This window comes from Cupressus sempervirens, chromosome 3, assembly GCF_028749045.1.
Source record: "Cupressus sempervirens isolate cs-2001-9-10 chromosome 3, ASM2874904v1, whole genome shotgun sequence".
NCBI classification, from domain to species: Eukaryota; Viridiplantae; Streptophyta; class Pinopsida; order Cupressales; family Cupressaceae; genus Cupressus; species Cupressus sempervirens.
In genome coordinates this window covers 695522207-695544396 of record NC_143120.1, presented here as the reverse complement: position 1 = coordinate 695544396, position 22190 = coordinate 695522207, and the positions used below count along the sequence as shown (strand labels likewise).

At 33.7% G+C, this 22190-nt stretch overlaps 1 protein-coding gene across 14 annotated transcripts in view; it reads left to right on the top strand.

Moving 5' to 3' along the window:
- Nucleotides 1-21531, top strand: part of LOC149568641 (pentatricopeptide repeat-containing protein At1g71210, mitochondrial-like) — a 108852-nt gene extending 87321 nt beyond the window's left edge. For 7 of the 14 annotated variants that reach the window (XR_016362594.1, XR_016362593.1, XR_016362591.1 and 4 more), the window contains one exon: nucleotides 13501-14034. The gene's annotated coding sequence lies outside the window, so the exon portion shown is untranslated. Of the gene's footprint in view, nucleotides 1-13500; nucleotides 14035-15099; nucleotides 15225-15411; nucleotides 15896-18018; nucleotides 19900-20360; nucleotides 20877-21082 lie in introns of those variants that run through there. The other 7 variants (XR_016362592.1, XR_016362587.1, XM_089821514.1 and 4 more) reach the window with 5 other exon arrangements.
- Nucleotides 21532-22190: the final 659 nt, after the last annotated feature.

Below are 22190 nucleotides of genomic sequence, written 5' to 3'. Positions count from 1 at the left end.
ACATTGCAAAGTATTATTACTTTTATTTTTGTGCAGCAGCAACATTTGTGGCAGCGGGTAGGATCCTCCAAGATAAATATAGTACATTTTTTTGGTCTCTTGTGTAGCACATGTCCTTGACCTTCTTTTAGAGGACATGGGAAATTGGATTGGGGAGACCAGTTGTAGAGGGTGCAAGAAAGATAACAAAATATATCTATAATCACCCTTGGGTTCTTTGCTTGATGAAAGAACAGACCCAAGGGAGGGAGTTGGTTAGAGTGACAACCACAAGGTTTGCAATAATTTTATTAGCCTTGCAAAGTATTATTACTTCTTTCTCCTTTGACCACTTTGAAGCAAATGTTTATGAGTCAAGCATGGCTAGAATCAAGTTATTCAAAGAAGATTGATGGGGAAAGTGTTGCATACATCATCTTTGACAACCAATTTGCACAAATTGCTACATAAATTGTGAAGGTAACTTGGAATTTTCAAAAGTTGAATATTTAATTTTTTTGTATTTAAGAATCGAGCCTGCCATTATTATTTTGTAACTCTACTCTCTAATGAGTAATTATAACCTTTTTCTACTTTTCAATTATAGGAGATGATGCCCTTGGTTAGAGTTCTTAGTTTAGTAGATGGAGATCAAGCCCCAATGCGGTATCTTTATGAGGCCATGGATAGGGCCAAAGAGGCTATCAAAAATTATGACAAGGGGGCCAACCTCAAATTTGACCCCATATGGGAAATTATTAATAGGAAACGAGACAATCAGCTCCACCAAACCATTCATGCGGTAGGGAATATTTTGTGGGCACTTTATCATCAATTTGGAAAGTTCTAAAGTGGGAATTTAGAGATAAAATTGATAAAATTATCACAATATTGAATGATCAAATTCTCATAATATTAAATGATCAAATTCTCCCTATATTAAATAATCAAATTCTCCCGATATTCAAAACCAAAAAGAATAATTTTTATCTTTTTATTTGAGCTTTTAATTTTTGAAAAGTTATTGATTTCTTCTATTAAGTTCTTTCCATCCCACGTGTATCCCAATGGAGAGGTCATGGAGGGGCTCACTAAATGCATGCAGAGGATGGTACTTGAGGTTGAGGTGAGAGCTTATTGTGGCTGAGGTGGAAGTGTAGCAGAATGCAACGGGCAAGCTATTCTCCTCAAACTTGGCAAAGAGAGGAAGAACTACTTGAACCCTAGGTACAATATTTGGATTTTTGGAGTCTTCCACATGTAGGATAAGTAGATTAAATCTAAGTTACTAAAATATGTTTTCACCTTGCTTTCTAACTCCAATATTTTATTTTGCAAACACTTGTGGTGAAGTTGTGGTGGAAATTTCCCAAACTGCAAAGACTTTCCCTTCGAATTTTATGCCATGCTTGTAGTTCATCTAATTGTGAGTGCAATTAGAGCTTTTTTGAGGCGATTCACACAAAGAAGAGGAACAAGTTAGCACAAAAGCGCCTCAATAACCTGTTTTTGTGCAATATAACCTTCGGTTGTGCATAAGAAAGGCAGAGGAAGTACCAATTTGTTCACTTAATTTGGATAACATAGATCCTTATTGTGATTAGATATCATAGGAGAAGCCTCAATTGTTCATAGAAGATGACATCTGCAATTTGGAGAGGTAGGCTATGGAGGAGGATGGATTCGTAGTGGGATTGGATGACATTCAAGAGGACGAGGACAATGAGGAGGACTCAGACGATGAGGAGTCATTGCCAGTGGTAGCATCATCTGCATCCAAGAGGGAGATTGAGTGACAACCAATTGGGCAGAGAGAGAAGGCACATCCATAGTCAGAGTGGACTTCTAGGACTACACCCCCTACTATAGTAGTTCTTAGTAGAGGTGCTGGGAAAGGGAAGAAGATGCTAGACTATTTCAATGTTATACTTGTATTTTCTTATAGTTTTACTAAGACACTTTGCTATTTTTAGTTTGCTTCAAAGTTTAGACTATTAGGCTATGTACATCAACATTCCACTTGAGGATGGGATTTTGTACCCTATTTGCATATATATATATATATATATATATAGAATCAGCTTGTTTGATATGTCTACTCATTTACTGACTTACCAAATGTATCTCATTGAATTTTGCCAAAAAATACTTTTCTAATTAAATTTAAGCAATTTTTTAAATCCTTGATATTTTCCTAATAAGTTGCCAACTTATCTTTTGATATTTCCCAATAATTTTTTTGCCCTTGGAAGTAACTTGTCGATAACAATATTTGAACAATGATTTCACCTATTAATGACACTTCTAGTTGAAAAGATTTTTTTAGGAATTTGATAAATTGATATTTGAAGCTATCTTAAGAATATTTATTGCAAGCTCTTGTAAGAAATACAAAAATCAAACAAAAAACACAGTACTTTGTAGTTTTTAGTGTTTTAACTTTGGGGTTGGACATTGCAATGGTATGAGAGCTTAAGAACTTGGCATTCTGTTGAGTTTGTGAGTGGCATAAAAAATATTGGAAAGATGAATACTTGTAAGGCAGATTTTGAGCTGGTAGGCTTTAAATTAATGGAGAACTTGACATCAAGGATAACTAGAAGACATTGGTTAAAATCAAAGTATGAGCTAGAGACTGAAAATAAGATGTTAAAACCAGAGACAAATGAAAAGAAGAATTATGAATAGGAAGCTATCCAACTCTTGAAGAGGACAAAAGCATGTGTGAGAGTACAAAAAACAGGTTCCCTTTGATGAATTCTTAACTGTGGTTGTAATCTTGAGACTTGGTAAAATGAGCATGGTGAATTAGATAGAAGAATAATGAAAGAAAAATCAGAATATACCCTTGAAGAAGGATTAGTGAAGGACAAAGTACTTGCTTAAGAACACAATACTTTGTAGTTTTTAGTGTTTTAACTTTGGGGTTGGACATTACAATGGTATGAGAGCTTAAGAACTTGGCATTCTGTTGAATTTGTGAGTGGGATAAAAAATATTGGAAAGATGAATACTTGTAAGGCAGATTTTGAGCTGGTAGGCTCTAAATTAATGGAGAACCTTGACATCAAGGATAACTAGAAGACTTTGGTTAAAATCAAAGTATGAGCTAGAGACTGAAAATAAGATGTTAAAACCAGAGACAAATGAAAAGAAGAATTATGAATAGGAAGCTATCCAACTCTTGAAGAGGACAAAAGCATGTGTGAGAGTACAAAAAACAGGTTCCCTTTGATGAATTCTTAACTGTGGTTGTAATCTTGAGACTTGGTAAAATGAGCATGGTGAATTAGATAGAAGAATAATGAAAGAAAAATCAGAACATACCCTTGAAGAAGGATTAGTGAAGGACAAAGTACTTGCTTCTGACTTGCAGCCTATAGGTGATCTTGGAGAAGCTAAAAATCAGTCAACATGCTTGGGAGGTTGGATTTTAAACTCTAAAGAAATAGAGCCATGAGTTCATTTTAGCCCTATGAGGATAAGGACATAGAAGAGTCACCTACTGAAGCTACATATGAAGAGTACATGAAGATTGAAGGAGACATTGCCATAAAGGTTACCAAATCAGAAAATCAGTGATCTATTGTGATCACATTTGAGGAAAATTCTCCACGTGAAAGTGCAATTTTCAGCCATGGGAAAGATGTTATTGCAGGAAATAATTGCTCGAGATTCTTGGTAGGAAACTTACTGGTAGAGTTATCCTATGAGCTTGGTCACACTAGTGCATATGGTGAGCATATTGATAGCATATATGAAGATGTTCTCCAATCAGCCAATGATGCCGTCTCCATATGTTATGTGAGTGTTATATGTTGGCTTGGGTGACATTGGCCCTACATATAATGTGGACCCTATTTGGGATGGATCTACTTTTGAGCATAGTCGTGTTCTAACTTCACCTTTACAGTTGTGCATGAAGGATGGCATTGATAGCATTGATGGTGTTGATATTAACCTCAAAAAACGAATCGGATTTAGTGTTACATGATGCTGATCATAAATCAATAAAATTGTACGGGGTTTATAGGTCTCAAGAATTATATCATTTGATAGTTAAATTGGAGTTAAATGAATTTCAAATAATTTCAGCTATTTAACATTTTGATGACATCCATAAGACGGTGGGAAAAATGTGTTGGAAATCTTCAGAGGTACATATGGACCTTGCTGAAGAACTTTGCTTTTTAGATTTACAGGGACTTGGAGAAGCATTAGTAGTAATGAGGACTAATTACGTACAACTACTTTTGATAGAAATCATTTTTTTCATGCTTGGGTGACATTGGCCCTACATATAATGTGGACCCTATTTGGGATGGATCTACTTTTGAGCATAGTCGTGTTCTAACTTCACCTTTACAGTTGTGCATGAAGGATGGCATTGATAGCATTGATGGTGTTGATATTAACCTCAAAAACAAATCGGATTTAGTGTTACATGATGCTGATCATAAATCAATAAAATTGTATGGGGTTTATAGGTCTCAAGAATTATATCATTTGATAGTTAAATTGGAGTTAAATGAATTTCAAATAATTTCAGCTATTTAACATTTTGATGACATCCATAAGACGGTGGGAAAAATGTGTTGGAAATCTTCAGAGGTACATATGGACCTTGCTGAAGAACTTTGCTTTTTAGATTTACAGGGACTTGGAGAAGCATTAGTAGTAATGAGGACTAATTACGTACAACTACTTTTGATAGAAATAACTTTTTTCATGCTTGGGTGACATTGGCCCTACATATAATGTGGACCCTATTTGGGATGGATCTACTTTTGAGCTTAGTTGTGTTCTAACTTCACCTTTACAGTTGTGCATGAAGGATGGCATTGATAGCATTGATGGTGTTGATATTAACCTCAAAAACGAATCGGATTTAGTGATACATGATGCTGATCATAAATCAATAAAATTGTACGGGGTTTATAGGTCTCAAGAATTATATCATTTGATAGTTAAATTGGAGTTAAATGAATTTCAAATAATTTCAGCTATTTAACATTTTGATGACATCCATAAGACAGTGGGAAAAATGTGTTGGAAATCTTCAGAGGTACATATGGACCTTGCTGAAGAACTTTTCTTTTTAGATTTACAAGGACTTGGAGAAGCATTAGTAGTAATGAGGACTAATTACTACAACTACTTTTGATAGAAATCATTTTTTTCATGCTTGGTGAGATCTCTCTCTCTCTCTCTCTCTCTCTCTCTCTCTCTCTATGTGCTTCAAGGGAAAGAAGAGGAGGTAGATAAGCTTATTGATGAGCTTAAGGTTGCCTAGGATTCTTTGAACAACAGTCAGATGGCCCTTCAAGAGTAAAAAAATTCAGAAATATGAGCTTCGTGAAGAATTGAGCTTGGCTCAAGCATCATCATCCACAACTGAAATCTGGTCTTCTATGGCTGCCATATCATTTGAGGATGAGAGTGGTACTCATGGTTTGAGGGGAGAACCTCTTGCAATGGTCAAGAACTAGGAGTTTTTAGATTTGCATTGGCTTGAGAATAGGTATGATTCTAAATTAACTAAGTATATACACAACTTGCATCATGGAGATCACAAGTCACTTTTGGAGAGCCATTCAATGGCTTGTGTCATAGATATAGTTGGGGTAGTTGAACACACACCTTGGGAATCAGCCACTGTGGTTATGCCTAAATGTAGAGATGGAGACATGGGTGACTTAGATTTGATGAGGTCTTTAGCTACATATGAAGAGCTTGAGGAGATCGCTAGCGTTGAGACACAACCCCATCATGTTGGTGATTCTCTGGTGGAGTATGAAGTAATCCTAACATTAGGATCGAGGCAAATGTCATGGGTATATGCTCAGAAATGGTGAGTTTTCTATGCTACTGTTAATTGAGATGATCATGAGAATAGAAGTAATCCCACTAGAACTTGTTGGGTTTTAATTCAAGCATTGTTATTAGGAAGCTGTCCTACATTGTTGGTTATGTAAGTTTCAAATTGTAATTTGACAACAGTAGTTGTTGGGGATAGATTGAAATGATTGGGACCGTTACTCTAATGTTGGATATTGGTATGGCAATGAGGGTCCAATAACACACGATGTTAGATGTATTTCTTACACCATTAGGGTATGGGTTTCAGATTGTTAAATGTTATTTTGAATTATAACAACGGCCTATTATGGTTTGATATTTCCTTGCACCTTTGATGGGCATTCATCACATTTTTTCCGATTCACTTACATGGATAGAGGGCATCAATGACATGATGAGAGATAACTATGAGAGATAACTATCTCTTCCTTTTGAGGGAGTGTGATAGTACGATGACTTGGGATCCTAGGATTCACATGGTGAATGGAGTGCTTCTCTTTTTGGTACATATTGATGATAGCTATATCAGAGAAATACGGTAAATTAGTGGAACCATATTATGAAGATTGATATGCCATCTTGTTATACACATGTAGATAACACTTGGCATTAGTGGTATGGTGAGATACATCTCTCCTCACTTTTAGTGTGGGAGGTAGAATGGTTTGGGTCCTGGCAGTGGCTTGATTGGTGCACTATTTCCTTGGGGTCATCATGAGTTACTTCACAACTCTAGGTATAATGATATTTATACTAGAGTAGTACAACATCGTCATGGTGATTACTTTTTGAGGACAACTTGGGACCCTGTCATCACTCTTGGTTTCTGGATTACACTCGTTCATTGTTGACTTGGAGGTCAACACCTCCTTGGAGATTTGTGCCACGAATCCGGATAAGTCTCTGCATTTGTATTGGGCATTAACAATTCGAGCTTTTGGTGCAACGGTGAATTCTAGCTACAATTGGTATCGGAGCCCTTGGGTCATGGGTTTAAGTCTCCCTTCAGTTGGAGCTAAAGGCTCATTCGGTGCCGAGGGGGAGATTGTTCAGTGTTGACTTGGTGGTCAACACCTCCTTGGAGATTTGTGTCACGTATCTAGGTAAGTCTCTGCATTTGTATCGGGCATTAACAGTTCGAGCTTTTGGTGCAACGACAAATGCTACCTGCAACACTTGCATGGCTTGTGGACAAGCAATTTTGGGGAGAGCAGATTGTAATGCCCCCATGTTAGCCCATAACAGTTAATCAAGGTTAGTCTATCACTAGATCCTTGTAGACTAACAAGATGAGTAGAAGATCTATGAATTGTAGGTATTATATTTTGAGTTGCCAAGTTTAAACAATAAGCCTATGCAATATTATCTCGAAAAATGGTGCATTTATAATGAGTGTAGTTAGGGAAAGAGATGCTTGGAGAGAGGATGAGGTGCGATGAGCTGGGACCTTTCTTGGAGAGAGAAAGAGGAGCTATGAGTTGGGTGTCCTTTGAGGAGAAAGAAGAAAAAGTGATTTTATAATAAAAAATAAAAGTCACTTTACTTGGGGGCTATTCTACTTAAGTTGGAAATAACAAAAAATAGAACTTAGATATATTTAAGTGAGAAACCCTAGAGAAAACCCTAAAAGGGCACATGGTTTTGGAGTTCGATAGAAGGCAACTTAGAGATCATTTTAGTTATGTTGATTATTTTCTCTCTTGCCTCCTAAGAGGAGCTTAGCTGAGCTTGAGGGTTTGGAGCAGCTTGTGGAGGCAAAACCCATAGTTCCCAGACTCAAACCTGGCTTGAACTCAAGAAGGCTGATTCGACTCGTGACTCAGCAATGACTCAACAAAGTGAAAAAACCCTTGAAATTTAGAGATTTTAAAGGATTTTTAACTTGTTTCATGCACCCATCATTGAATAAAGCTTAAAGACAAATTAATACATTAATGACAATTAATACACTGACAAATAGCCAATTATCAAACACAACAAAGGCATTTTATGCCGACTACATCATCCCCCCCGAAAGTAAAAGTCATCTTCCAGACAACAAGTATACATCAAATAATACCGGGATGACTAATGACAAGAGTATAGATAATGACTTGTACTATGCAAACTCGAAGTTGTAGTGTACTTAAAAAATAAAATGAGGGTTTTGGGGTAACATCCCCAACAAGGTCAATGGGCAGTGACCCTAGCGCACTCGTTGTTGTGGTACAGGGTGAGGTCTAGGAGCAGTGCCCCTGCCACCAAGACCAAATTAGCACCTTGAGAACCACAAAAAACTCCATAGCGTGCATCATTTTCTTGAATTTGTAAGATGCCAAATACAATATTGATAAGACCAAATAAGACACCTTTTAGGGTTGGAGGTAAGTTAAAAAAACCTTGGTGTTTTTCCTTTTTCAACATTGATTGTTGTCAGTCGAATCAGGAGGCTCGAACTCGATGAGTCAGCCACTTGACTCACTAACTCGACAAGTTAGGTGTCTTAGTCAAAGTCCATCTAACTTGTCGAGTATGACTCGACTTGTTGACTCGGATGACTCACCAGGATCTGGAAACTCTAACAAAATCCTTGTTCAGCCACAACCGTGTTTGCACCGGTAACTGTCTAACTACCTCTTTTGCCGGACAACAATCCTTAACATGTCATCACACCTGATCTTCCAAAAGTGTGTGAGGAAATCCTGTGTATTTTCATCTGAGCAGTAAAGAAGTCAGTTTCTTGGAGCATCGTCTAGTCATTTCTGTGAGAGTAGCTTGCTTGTCTAGCCACACTTTCTTGGCTTCGTTTTGGAGTTGAAGAAGCCCTTCTATTGTTGCTTAGTGTTGGTCTACAACAGTTTCTATATTCTTAGTGGTTTGGAGCAAAGGTTTCATGAGTTTCATTGATTAAATGTTTATTAACAGTAATAACCACATTGAGGCTAGTCCATATAACTACCTAAAGGCATGTTGTTCTAGGCCAAATCCGCTAGGTTTTGGTGTCCCTAGTTGCACTTCTTGAGTGATCAAATCAAACTACCCTATTGAGAGGGTTTTGTTGGAAAGGATAGATTTATTGTTACAGCAATAAGTTTTCCAAGTGACCTATGTGGCTGCCAGCTTGTGTTTCAGACCTGCAATCAACTGTTTTTATTGCCATCTTCGTCAAAGCACAAAGAGCTTCTTCAAACCATGTCTAGATCATATATGTTAAACATTTTGTTAAATTGGTTACTTGTTTTTTCATCAAATTTTAAATTTACAGCTCCAGAGTAAAATCTGATATATATTGCTGTATGAAGCTATTTCATGATTCCTATTAATAACATTTCCAATTTAAAATTACTTTTCTAGGTTTTTGATAAATTGTGTTTTGAAGTTATCTTAGGTATATCTGTTGCAAGTTCTTTTCAGAAATCAGAAATCAAAAAACCTATACTTGTAGTTTACAGTGTTCCAGCTTTGGGGTGGGACATTACATGGAACTAGTTTATAATCTTTTTCAGGAGGGTTCCCTTTTTATATCTTAGCAACGAAAATAGAATGAATAAATTATAACAATCTTTTATAACAGCTGAGGTCTCTTGGGAAGGGACTTCCCTTGGTTTCTTGACTGTTAAAAAAACAACTTTTGTTAATAGTTGTAAATAAGGAAACCAGTCCTTAAGGGTCATTATTCCATTATTGCTTTAAATGGACAAGAAGTTTGAGATGAGTCGTAGAGACAGAAAAGAGTTTGATGGACTCAATTATACGAGAAAGGTGGTCAATCTGACAGCACAAGGTACAGTGCTTATATTTATAAACCTGGCCAAGGTGGCGCTAAGCAATTAGCATGTGACAGCCAATCATATTAACGGAAAGGATGAGTTAGGAAGGTCATACTCGTAGGCATGGATTCTAGAGGGTGTGACTGACTAAGCTTATGGAGTTTCTAAACACCAAAGACTTGGATGGCAATACTGAACACAGTTTCTGCACCTCTTGTGTAGGGCCAGAACACTTATGAAGGGAAGTTGTATGGGAGAACAATGGTCATTGGATGGGAGGTAAAGCCTCTGATGATGCTCTCCCTCTCTCAAAAAGACATTAAAGATTCAAATCTAACAGAATAGATCAAAGCATAGTTATTCTCTTCTCACTCAGCTTCTAGTTATCTCTTGAATGAAATTAGTTAATTCTGTCATTCAGTTGTGTTCTGCTTCATTTGTATCTCCTATAGACTGTTAGTTATACTCTTGTTCATATGAATGCAAAACCTTTTGTAAATGTTTAATTTCCATTTACTTGAAGGTGGCTAATTCACCTTTGGAAGATTTCATGTTCATGTGAACGAGAAACCATTTCTTTTCTGTTAAATTGATAGATAAATGAAGGTTTTATTTAATTTAAAATTTTGAGTAATTTTTCAGAATTTCTTTTGTTATGGTTTGGTGTGCTACATCTACTGTCATGCTTTATTAATGGCTTAATATAGGGTGAGCAGTAGCCAAAGGGCTGATACAATAATGATTATCCTAGAGTCTAAATTGTGAACCCTAAGTTTACATTTTGGGATGTGTTTGAAGAATCTATTTTTATTCCCTGGATAAGGATGAGCTTAGGTGATAAGATGTTTCTATTGAAAAGTCCTAGGATTGATTCTCCAATGCTGGGTGCAGAAAACCCAAGGGACAAGATATTATGATTTCGTAATGTCCCTAGGTTGGCTATCTCAAAGAAATGATGCCAATCATCAAACAATCCTCTCTCCTTACAGATTATATCTCTAGAGCTATGCTACTAAAATCATGGGTAGAGTTGTGTTGTAGACTTCTTTGCAGTATTATGATCTTCACAATATTTTAGTACTTTCCTGATATATATGTTTTATATTTACTTTGAATGTCTTAGCTCTGTCTCAAAATAATGATCCTATATGTGCTTATGGTGTCTACTTTCCAGTAATTGCTTCATAGATTACTTCAAATTATTATTATCTTATTCTTTAAGATCTAGTTTATGCTACTGTTCATCTTAGTAGGTTTTAGTTTGTGCAACTTGGAAAACGTCTCATTGAATGTTACTTGTCTTAGGAATATCAATATACGAGTATCTGAGTATATGCAGCCGATTATCTTTAAAGAAAAGCTACCATCAATGTGGATTAAATATTGTGGAAGATATTTGTATCTCCAACTATAGTTATCCATACTAGATGCTGGTCATTATAGTTGCCATCTCCATTTGCGGAATATCTTCTGTCTGGTCTTTTAGAAATTATATCTTTAATCTTTTATCTGATTTCACATTGTTCTGTTAGCTGTCGTGTATTCCCTTCTGTGTTTGTCGGATGCTGACTGGGCTTGTGAGTGTATTAGATACATTCTAGCATTCCCTATCTCATCATCCTTATTCGCTGCATCAAGCTGACTGTGTCGATCATTCTGCAGATGAATTGTTTGCCTTCAATAGCTGACTGTCCTGGTAGGTGAGCAGCATGTGTTCTTCTGATCAATATCTTCTTCTCTCTGTTCTCCTCCGATGGGTTTGTCCACAGAAGAGTTTGTTAAAATGATTTAACAACCCGTGTTGCCGGCCTGCCCCCTGTTCTTTCCAATCCTCCTCCATATATATGATGTTAGGGTGGTTTCTTTAAAGACACGTTTATTCACTAAAGTGTCTCTCCTTAATAGTCGCAACTAGTTATAACTATTGTATAGTTTAGTGAATGATAATTGATGTCTATCGCTAAATACGATCAGTATTCCATCAATAGATAAAAGCCTAGCAATTGGTATTAAGTCTAGTTGTTTTTAATATATATACCAATCTTTAATATCTGCAATCTTGTTTATATTATTAATTTAGCTAATAGGCGAAATTAAATTTTGACGAAAAATTTGCAAGTTGGCTGGGAAAGTTGTCAGTTTGGCCAGAAAATTGAAAATTCGCCATTTTTTTAATCTCCCTCCACTTTTAACTCTTGTTTTGATATTTATTAGTTGTTATCTCCATTTTAACTATTGTTTTTATTTTTCTATTTATTAGTTGTGATCTCCACATTAGCTCATGTTGTGATCTATTATTGAACTTTTGATTTTTAAAATTGATCTAGATTTTAATTTTTAAATTTTAGTTTAATTTTTTCTTTAACGTTATTTTTCAGTTTATATAATTTATTTATTCAATAGAATATTTGTTAGACATATTATATTTTTATATTTCTCTCATTAATTTTTCATAATAGTTTTTTTGATCATTTTTTTAAATGATATTTGATAAATTTAATTTAAATAAATAATATTTTTTAATCTATTTAAAAGATTTTAATAAATATTATGTAATTTAAATTAAAAATTATTAATAATCTAATTTGTTCACATAAGATTATATTTTAAATATCCATTTTAACTATTGTTTTTCTTTTCTTATTTATTTAAAAAATTGTTACTTGTGATCTCCACATTAGATTATGTTGCGATCTCTATTTATTAAACTTTTGATTTTTTAAATTGATTTAGATTTTAGTTTTTAAATTAATTTAAATTATTATTTTTATATTAATTTAGTTTTTCTTTAAATATTATTTTTTCAATTTCTATAATTTATTTAGTCAATAGAATATTTGTTAGAGATGTCGTTATTTGTCATATTATTTTTTTTTTATTTCTTCGTAATAAATTTTTTGATATTTTTTTTTTAATGATTTTTTTTTCATATATGATAAATTGAATTTAATTATAAAATCTTGAAATTATTGAACATGTTTCTTAAGCAATATTTAAATTTTCTAAATATTGCAAATTTTATATCTATATTTTAATCGTCAACTTTTTTTTATTTTTGTATTTTTATTTTAAAAAAAATTATATTTACATTATTTAATGTTCATTCTACATCTTTCTTTTAAATCTCATTTCCTATCGGCACACTCGTTGCATGTACAAAAGCATGCGATTGCTAGTAATAAATTGTATTATCATTATATTTCAATTGGTATAATAATATAAAAATAGAATATGTATTGATTTATCTATTAATATTGTTATTCATTAAATAGTATTTTACTATTTAATTATTATTAATTTGATTATCATTATTATAATCACTTTAATTATAACTATATATTATTATTTTAATTATTTTATAGTATGATTATTTTTGTAAAAAATCACATTTATTGTTATTATTATTATATTATATTATAATATAATAATAATATATTATAATATCTAATTTCTCAAAGTAAATTATTTTTTATCTATTTTATTATTATTTTATTACATTTATTATTAAATTCTATTAGAAGAAAATAGGGGACATGACAGATTTAATTCTTATTGCTTTGCTGAGTTTTTTCCCCTATTATTATCCAAGTTAGCTAATTTAACTATGAATAATTGCTTGAAAATGCACACAATGAGTTAGACTAGGGCAAGTCTTAAATAGACTTGAGCCAGTCCCAGTTAGATTAGAGTGAGTCCCAATGTGCATGGATTTTTTCCTATTAGAGTTTATTATTATTTTCAAGTACGGAAGTCTTTTCAAAATTGGCAGTTGAAACTTAAAATGTTTCATTTATACTTCCTCTATCTCATTTATGTTATAGGTAGAAGGTTAGGATATTGTATAGTTTACAGTTTGATTACTGGCATGATAATTGTATCAAATCATCGCTCCTATGCCAAGTTCTTGTTGTAGGTGGAAGGACTGTGGACTAGGCTGATCCAGGGAAATCTGATGAGTAGATGTCAGACTTCAACAATTTGATGCCAAAATGCAGGCATGTGACAAAGGATCTAAATTTTCATATCAATTGACTAATAGACCGCATCAAATGTTTGCAAAGCTTAATGTGCTAGTCATCTATTGGGGTTCCTTTAAATTAATTTGCATGCCTTAGAAAACTAAACGTCTTTGGACTGGTTTGCATGTGTCTGGAGAATCTTACCTAACAGGGGTATTTACAATCAGAGTTCTCAGTTTATTCTTCGATTACAAGAACTACACATAATTATGTCTATTTTGAATGTCCAAGGCTGTTTCCTTTGTCATGTACCGTCCACAGTTGCTAACTTGCACAACTCATGTATCTACTAGTGTGAAGTCCCCTCCAAGCACTGTTTAATGCAATACTTATACATTAAATTTATACCAAATAATAACCCTTAATGTGAAAATAATAGTGATTGTACAAGAATTCTAGATCATAAAATATTTTTTCAAAATCGCACAGATGGACTCATCTCCAATATTTAGTTGAGATAGATTTGATGGTTAACGTGATGGTAGTTTTAAAACATATTTTAACAACAATTTATCTCCTGATGGCTACACAGTTCTCTCCCACAAAAGCCATCGCGGCTAACCCGCTAAGTCAATTTTGACCGACTCCTACCAAATTTGCAGGCAGAAAGAGAATAAAATCTTATAAAAAAATCATTGAACACCTTTGTATGTGCTTTGTTTTTTGGCGTTGAGGTTCCTAGCTGTAAGATTTTATACTTTGAAGTTCAATTGTGCTTGCTGTAATGCTTCTAGTATGAGTACCATAAACGCAAATTATCACACACATATTTTAACAACAATTTATCTCCTGATGGCTACACAGTTCTCTCCCACAAAAGCCATCACGGCTAACCCGCTAAGTCAATTTTGACCGACTCCTACCAAATTTGCAGGCAGAAAGAGAATAAAATCTTATAAAAAAATCATTGAACACCTTTGTATATGCTTTGTTTTTTGGCGTTGAGGTTCCTAGCTGTAAGATTTTATACTTTGAAGTTCAATTGTGCTTGCTGTAATGCTTCTAGTATGAGTACCATAAACGCAAATTATCACACACTTGAAATATTCCATTATTATGGGGTGGCTCTTGTACCTTTCAAAGTTTCAAGCAAGTGCTAAAGGTTCTAAAAAACATTTCTCAAGCACTTGCACTGATTTCATTTTATCTCGCTTGGAAACAAAGAATCTCGATCACATCCTTTGCAATAGCACTACATTCAACTTTTGTGGCACATGCTTGGAAATTGTTCCTCTGTAAGGGATACAAGTTTATAGTGGCAAATTTTAGTTATTTTACACGGATAAATTTATATAGTGATGTTCTACTCTAGTCCTTAATGGACCATTTTTAAGAACACTGTTGCTCAAAGAAGTCCATTGAATGCAGGGGGTCTTGGGATATTTCTACTACAAATGTCATTTTTGCTAAATTCACCAATACTAATACATTGTAGACTTTTTCAAAGACCATTTGTAAGGACGCTATTGCTCAAAGAGATCCATTGAATGCAGGGGGCGCCTGTACTCTTGGGATATTCCAATTAGTATTACGAATGCCATTTTCAGTACATTCGCCAATACTAATATTGATAGACTGGAGAGAGAATAAAATTGATTAAAAATCAATCAGTATTAAGGTATCTTGTGAGCTTCTGTGATTTCTAAATTGTTTCTTTTTAAAAATATTCCTTTACTAATAGAACTTTACTAAATATTGAAACAAATTCCTATACTGAAGCATGTCTAATAAATATAGTCTTCAAATTGTTTATATCCATATAAATAGAGATGCATTTTAATGTCTGCATATGACAATTATTTCAGGATGTGTACATGGAAACTATCAGGATTAAGATGTTAAGATTTGAGAGGCTCAATTATATATCTAAGTCGGATTATTAGTCATAGTTCTTCATTCACTTTGTTCCACGCAAGACCCAGAATACCTTGCCAATCAATGATTAAGCAACAACAAATGTGGAATATTAACAATGTCCATGATTTCACAAATTGTGTAGCTTGAATTTCTAATCTAACTAATATGCAAACTCCGCTTAGGCATTTATAACATTCATTCTCAAACAATAGTATATTTGGAAACACGTATCACTGTACTCCAAATGTTGCACCCAGACTCAGTTTGTTATCTGAAGTGAGTGGAAACATTTGAAATTGTGGATTTTCCAGAGGCATTGTGGTAAGAGCAGCGCATAGTTTTTAAAGTACAGTATTTTATTTTTTACATAGAATATAACTTACTTACACTTGCAACTGCTGTTTTGTATTGAACACCACCATTTTGATGTTAGGAAGATTTGATGCTTTTATGCTTTATATAATAAATATAATAGTAAAAGTAATTCTCGGAAGTTAGACCACAAAGCCTTAAACAGTCTATAAATTGTGTTGGTAATAATTTAAGTTTCATATCATTAAAATCCAACTAGATTAATAGGCTAGGAAGATGGTAATAAATAAAACTGTATCCAATGCCAAGTTGCAATTAAGTTTGATTATAAACTCTTACGACACTAATAATTTTTTACGAATAATGCATTATTTGATGTCACTTGAACATGTTCCTGCATATGCTTATTTGAAAATCACAAATTAATATCTGCAAAATAGCTATATGCTTAATGTGTTGTAGAATAGCAGTTATGTACTGCCAATAACATCAGATGGGACGAGATCAGTTAAGGGGAGAAGGAAGAAATAATTGGTTGATCAAGGAGCCACGGATCTACAGAATATATGCTATTTATTTGGCAATATATCTTGTATGGAAGGAGGTGATTCCTCAAAAATGTATGATTTACACTTTAGATAGAATGGCATATTTAATGGCAAATAACTGGTAAAAGAAACCGCATTTCAGGTTTAGTAGTACATTTGCTATGTTTATGATGTATGTTGTTTAGGCGAGAATGGACTCACAAGAAATAGGGTTAAAGCTATGCTTTTATTTGCTTGCAATCCAAATCTGTGAGTTTTAACTATCATTTATAAGTGTTTCTTTTGGTTGTTTGCTTTACTTTTATTTCAATGTTGCTTTTGCGTATTTAATTTCTTTTAATTGGCAGAGTTATTATTAGTCCCTGCCTTGCATAAGGCAGGGTACTAATGTTGTCGCTGGTGGCCATCATTAATTTTTTACAATTCAAACTAAAAAATTTTAAAGTTCAAAAATTCATTATTTTTAAAATAATTTTAAATGAAGATTACTTATTTTCTAATTGGTCCATGCCAATTATCCCAGAGGCAAAAATATTTTTTTACTCTGAAAATTAGGAAAATAATAATCTGGAAACTTCTTTGTAATACATCTGTTCCTTCCTGGCCAGTGGCCAGGTGCTCAATGTATTATTGGGTCGACAAAAAGTGATAAATCAATTGCGCACAATAAATATATAACAGGTGGCCTCTCAAAAGATAAGAAAGGGTATATTATTTGTATATTATTTCTCCAATAAGCATGCATTTCATTTTCCAAGATACACATTTGAAACAAACAAACGTTAACAGTGATATGTTATTTTGGTCTCATGATATTATAGCGGTCATTGTCTGTGGTCTTGTCTAATTGTCTTTTTATTATATTCAATCTTGCTGTATAATTCTTTATTGCATTATCATTTTTAATAATTCTATCTTAAGTGATTTATAGCAATGATAAATTTTGAATTTAAATTTTTTCTATTATTCTATTAATTATATAATTTATTTTCTTATTAAAAAAAAAACTATTTTAAAATAAACTATTTTATAAATATATTATTTAGAATTTTATATATAAATAGATATATTGATAAGGACTAATAAATTATGTTAAAATATTTTAAAGGTTTTATAAAAATTATCTTAAACTTATGTTCACCTCTAATAACTATAGATTTCTAAGAGCAATTACTTTATATTTTGGTACTTTTAATTGAATTTTAATTTTTTAATTTTTTTACAAATATACCATGAGTAGACTAAGTTTAATCAAATGAAGTATAAAGTTGCCTTATTAGAGTACATGACAACTAGGCTAGCCTAAGACGCATATGTCAATCAAGTACCACCTTATCAAACTAAATTTTAGAACATGATTCACAATAGAACAACCTAACAAAAAATTTAATTATAATTACAAATTTATATAGAATTTTATACTTTTGATATATAAAAATAAGATTATCTTTTACATTATTTTTTTAATCTTACAAGTACCCTTCCATAAGGCAGGGACTGAAGCTCACTCAGAGCTCTTGTTTTTGTTGTTTTTCTTTATTATATTTCAGAGTTTTCTGATGTTGATTTGATTTCTTTTAATAGTTGACTGTTTCATTGCATTGATCTGTCAATTTTTGGATGCGCAACATTTAGATAAAACTATCTGTAATTCTGTCTTTAGATTCAGAGGCTAATGTCTATAACATTGTACAGACATTCAATGTGGGGCATCTTACAGGAGGGTATTCAACTATGCAACTGTTGGAAAGGATGAATCGCCAAAAAATTATGAGGGGCGATGTTCTATGTGGTCACACTGTCTGTTGGCATGGCTGTTTCAGTGGAAGGTGCTCATACTTGTGTTGAATATCATCCCTATTTAGTATTTCTTCTTTTCATAACAATGTTCTGCAGGATACTATAGTTATCCAGTAGGCAGTAAGTTAAATCAAATACTGTGAAGATACAAGTCATTTCCTTTACTGCACTTGGAGTTGAAGATAGACAAAGAGGTGAAGGGTAACGTATTATTCCCATAATTCATTTCAAGATGCCAAAGAAAATGTATCAATAGGCATTATTCAACATTGAGGTATGCATCAGGTTATCATTAAGTTATGCATCAAGTCATCTAAAAGAGCCCTATGATCAGAGGAGAAACGTTTTGTCATCCTCTAAAGAATTGCTAATGCAATGCTGAACACCTCAAAATGCACAATTGCAAATTTGCAAGCCATCGAAAAACATAGAAATTCTATGCTTTCCTGCAGACATGCAAACTTACTCAAGGATCTTAACCCTTACAGAACAATGTGTAATTATGGGAAGCACCAAAAAGATTTTTTCCTTGAGATGAATTATCTTGATTAGGCTAGTTAGCAGAGGAAATACACCTACAGTATAAATGCTTACTACACATTTTTAAATATGTTTCTGGGGAAAAGTTCACTACGGTTTTTAAGGATTGGTTGGATTCATTTCAGAAAGAAACCTTTGATTCTGTGCCATGGTTTTAGTGCAATTAAATTGTGGGGTATTCTTTCGAAAGGGAAGCCTAAATTGGCATTGCAGAATGTTTGAGGAAATGCATTGTGAAGGTTTGATGTTGGATATGTTTTCCCTCAATGATTTGATCAGCATATTTTCGAAGGAAATCATTTTGCAGTAGTAAATGAAATTAATGCAGAAATGCCACGGAGAAAGTTTGAAGTTAAGGTTGGATGGTCAATAAATATTTAAGAGTTTGTGTGACCAGGTTAAGCTGGAGGAAACAAAATACTTTCTCAATGACTGGGGGGAGATTTTTTTTCAGCAAATGAGGTTGGTGTTGTTTCACTTGTCAGTTCACTCGGCACAGGAGGAATACTTTTTGAAATGAGGATATTAGTTGAGGAGTCCAGGAAAAGAGTGCTGATTCCAATGTATAAAAGTACATCTCACATGGATTAGTGTCTCCTTGACGAGAACAAGTAGATGAAGCATTGGGTTAATTTGAAAATGTGGTCTCTAAAGTTTTTCATTCCATAACTCAATGCTATGGTGCATTGCTAACTGGCCTTTAAAAGTAATAGACACGGAAGGTCAATTTAGGATGGATAGTATGAAAGATAATTGTATCATCCCCAACACAAGGTTTATGAATATTGTAGTTTCTTTACCCTGCTAAGGGAATCTTATTAATGTTGCAGTTGGATTTTGCAATGACAGACCAGAGAGATTTTATTGTTAATAATATTACATATTGTAAGCCTATAAATGCTCTGTGTAGCTTGGGAAGAGTGAATGAGGCCTACAGAGTTCTCAATGATGTGATAGAAGCTAGTCTTTTTCCATGTAAAGGTACATTGGCATTTCTTGTCAGTGCTCTGTGCATAGCTGGGAAACTTGATAATGCCTATAAATTATTTGTAACATGTGCAAAACAGCAATGTGTCCCTGACTATTGTATTGTAGTGAAACCATTTCTGCCTTTAGCCAAGCTGGCAGAATTGATGATGGACATGCACTTCTACGCATTTTGTTGAAGTTAAATGTCTTTGCAGAGAAAAGTACTTAATTTGCATTAATAGATGGCTTTTGTATTGCAAGACTTTAGATATGTCTTGCAAATAACTTCTTGATACGACAGGCAATGGTCACTTTACTGGTTGATATCTCGTAGATGAGATTTTTGAACTATTGCATGTGCATGTTTGTGATTCCTCTTCAGATATCAGTTTTTATAGTACCATTAATTAAAATTATATATAGGTTTTGCGGGCTGATACAGCCATGTGAACTCTTGAAAAAAATGCAAGAACAGTTAAGTGCCTGATGCCAATACCTATATGAGTTTATTATTTGGCTAATTGAAAAGTGGTTAATGTTGTGAACTTGTTTAGCAGAAATTCAATTTTCATGAAAGCTTACAACATTATGGTCAGTGACATTTGTACTAATTGAAAGAGGATCTCACAGTTATATGCATTGATGAATCACGGTTTTGGGTACAATGAGAAGTTATTTATTCTTTATGCAAGTGAGGCCACTGATTTTTTTTTTGTGATTTGAAACAGAAATGGCAAAATTGCAGCACTTTCATTTACACTGTGCTTCTCAGCAGTTGCTTTTAAGTTAGACGAATTTAATAATACCTTGTTTATCTTGGCTGACATGCTGAAGCAAGGGTTTTCCTCCTAACTTTTCCACTTTTGGCATATTGATTGATGGTCTGATGAAAATATGCTGTAGTCCACCATGCAAGTATTAGAAGAATGCTTTACTGCTGACATCTTTATGTGTGATGTGCCTCTTAAGGCCTCTGCAGGAAGGGCAAGATGGAAGTCAGTACTGATTTTTCTAGGAAAATGTCTAATAAAGGTTTTCTATGGAATGTATGAACTTCTGATTGCCTCGTAAATTATTTAATAAAGGCAGCAGGGAATACAACACTCAAAAACTTACGAACTGGTGGGTAAACTGCATCCTAATAGATACATGGGGTGTTTCTCAAGTATAAGTTTCAATTGAGGCGTAAGAGTTAGAAAGTGATGTATTCTTTTGTTAAGTTCAATTGTTTTGGTAATCATATTTACAGTTTGTCACTAGAGAATATTATTGGCTATTGTTTTCCTTTTGTTATGCATTCATAAAAAAACTCATGGAGTCGAAGAAAATATCAACCAATTACTTAAGTTGCAATGCTCAAATTTATTAATTTAATCATTCCCTGCGACACATTTCATCTTTGCTTGAGTTTTATTTGAAACAAGTTATGTTTTTTGTCTCTGAGTTTCAGACTACCATTTGCTGCTCGACAAATCGACAAGATAGATTCACTTCTGTCAGGCTTCATTAATGGTTAATGAAATATAGGCAGAGTAGTGGGTAAAGAGTTGATTGAATTATGGTTATTCCAATGAGGAAATACTAGAAACGAACATCAAATTTGTATCTTGGGGTGTGTAAAGATTTTTTTTAACCCTTGGTATAAACAGGAAACAATATGGCAAGCAAATATTGTCAAATGGGATGATGACCTTAAGCTGTAAGATGTCTTATTATTGATTTCTTATGACCGATTGTCCAGTGCTGGTTGCACCATACATAAGGGATGAGGCCTTATCCAGTAAGGGGAATATACCAATGAATCAGGTTGAAGCCTTGAAGTTGTTGTTTCTTGATGTTTATAAGCTCAAAGTCATGTAAAGAACGTGTGGATCATATAATCAAATCTTTCAATAAAAACTAAGTAGTCAACTTCACACATTACTATACATTTGGTAGTGTATGTCCTCATAGTTGATAAAAGAGATTTTGTTACAATAGATCTTTCCTTAGATCTTACCCTGCCTTGCCTAGCAGGTGTGAAGGAAGATGAAATGAAGCAGATATGCAAAGTATGCTTCCCATGTTAATGTGTAAGCCTGTAAGGTATATGCAAACATCTTTATAAAAGTCAAAGTAATAAATCACAGCAAGGGCCAAATCCTTTTGGAAGAAAACTCCCACATTTCAAAGCAATCGAATATTTTAATTAAGAATCAACAATTGTAATTAAGCCAATAGGCTTCTCCAATGGAGTGAATGCTCTAAAATATTGTCTCACGCGCAGTCAGTTGTCTCACAAAATTACAATGTGTATGTTTATGCCAGCACATTGTTCTACTTAGGTCTCACTGACATTTTCAATTCAAATTCTAAAAAAAGTAGTCATAACAAATAGTAGTGACAACAGAAGTGGTCATGGACTTGTCATATTCAATTCAAATTCCAAAGAAGTAGTCATGACAAGTAGTAGTGACAAGAGAAATAGTCATGACAAATAGTAGTGACAAGTAATAGTGAGTTTCAGACGACACCGCTCTATGAACAATAGTAACTGGAAGAACGAAGAACCAGTTCAC